The following is a 2,100-nucleotide window of genomic DNA, read 5'->3' as shown; positions in this document are numbered from 1 at the left end:
AATCCACACTCTAGTAGAAACTTTCAAATTCTCAACTTGTGCTCGCAAGCCACCAAGCAACCTCCTTGTTTCTAAACCACAACCACTAGCTCTTCTCACAAACTCAAAATTCCACCACAATCCTACTGTAAACTACCTCACATTCGACGCTTTGTCCACAAACTCGAGAGAACTCACTCCTCACTTCCTCCTCTCCAAGCTTTTACTAAAAAGATATCACACCTTGAAGCTCTCAAAGCTTGACTAGAAATGCTCATATGCTTTGCTTAAATAGGCACTTACCACCCAATGCATGATTTACCCACAACCTTCTAAGATTCCACCTACACACCTCGATAAATGGAATGACAACTTTTTTTTCGTTCTTTTTCTATTACACCATCTACGCACTTCAAAAATAAAAATTCTTTTTTTATTCTTCTTTTATCCTTTTTCCTTTATTTTATTTTTTTATTATTTTTCCTCCTATTTTCGGCACTCTCTCTCCTCCACAATTTTTTTTTATTTTAAAAAAAAAATTCTTTAAATTTTGCCATGCAAGATGCTCCTGCATCAGATTCAAAAAAAAACAGAGTGATTATAAAAGGAATGTTTGACTTCCTCTTTAAAACCACCAGCTCAACACTCCTGGCCTTGCGTACAACTCAGTGAGCGGTATCAAATTTTGTATCAGTCTTCTCTTTGTCATCAATTGACGGGTCTACACTTGCGCCCAAACAGAGATATTCGTTGGAACTTCTGTCCTTTGCTTAAGCTCTTGTATTTATGGAATTTATTTCTTTCTTCGCGGTAGTAGCTGCATTTGGGTTTGGCTACGGGTTCACAAATTGAGCACAAACAATTCGATGGTTGGGTTGCTATGGGTTCTTCGATAGATTGGATTGCTTTAAGTTTGGCTGTACAAAAATAAAACAGAAATTATTAAAAAATTATATTATTTAGATTTATTATATTGAAAATAGTGTTAATTTATAAATATTAAAACAAAAATATATAACTCATTTTGTTTTAGAAACTAGCATACTGTTTAATTCAAATAAAAGTTAAAACATGTAGGTTAATGAATACGAAATGGATAAATATGGTCGAATGAATAAGAAACAGCTTTTCTGTAAGTGAAGAATAAAATAATTGAGAGTTCGTAGAAATGGCAAAAACAATTCGAAGAGTTGTGTCCACTAAAATGGAAGAAATAAAATCCGCCCAGTTAACCTATTTCCATGTCCCTACATCCCCCTTCGCTGGAAACAAGGAGTTATACAGCAGTTTTGTGATAATCAAAGTCAAAATTCAAACGTGGCGGATAACTGAATCATGTGCCCGCCCATATTTCCAACCAACATGAAAAAGAAAGGAGGTGAAGAAATTCCTCAGATCCCATCACCATGTTTATCAACAACAGTTTTAAAATTCCTAAAGCTACTTTCAACCAGTTGCCTGGTAAGTGAATCCGGTCAATGAATGAGATCTGTTTTGGGCAAAGTCTTTCATTTTAACCCCAACATTTATGGATTAATGTCTCAACTGGCCCCATTTGTCATGACGCCTCATCTGAATGCTCATGGTAAGAACAGGACTGTGGTAAACTCCTAAAAAAAATCGTGCATCTTCCCTGGGTAAAATATCCCATCTATTTAATCTCCTATTTTGACAATTTTCTAATGGTGCATATGGATGTCTTTTGCATTCCTTTTTTTGTAATTTTCTTAGTTGCTACTCTATTGGTATTATTTAAAATTGTTCAAATGACTTTTCGTATCCAGCAAAGATTGATATGAAGCTTCCAAGCAACTAGAATTTCTAAATAACCCCTTTTATGGTGGGGCATAATAACAAAATTGAAAGAATCAATCCTATATAGTCCTCTGAACCATCTTTGGAGATTTCGTCACAATTTAAATTCGTGCTATATGCGTTGTAAATACCTCACCATGAAATCTCATTAGTCATCTATATATTTCTTACAGATTTGACATATCCACTTAACAGCATGGGAGTGGAGAAGATGTGATATGTCATCCCTAGCATAACTCAAAGCTATTATATAACTGTTGTCGTAAGACTAAACAAAATTCCAATTTCTGCTGAACAATAATGCAA

Source organism: Cupressus sempervirens, chromosome 10, assembly GCF_028749045.1.
Source record: "Cupressus sempervirens isolate cs-2001-9-10 chromosome 10, ASM2874904v1, whole genome shotgun sequence".
Classification (NCBI taxonomy): Eukaryota; Viridiplantae; Streptophyta; class Pinopsida; order Cupressales; family Cupressaceae; genus Cupressus; species Cupressus sempervirens.
Note: the sequence above shows the minus strand (reverse complement) of the source record.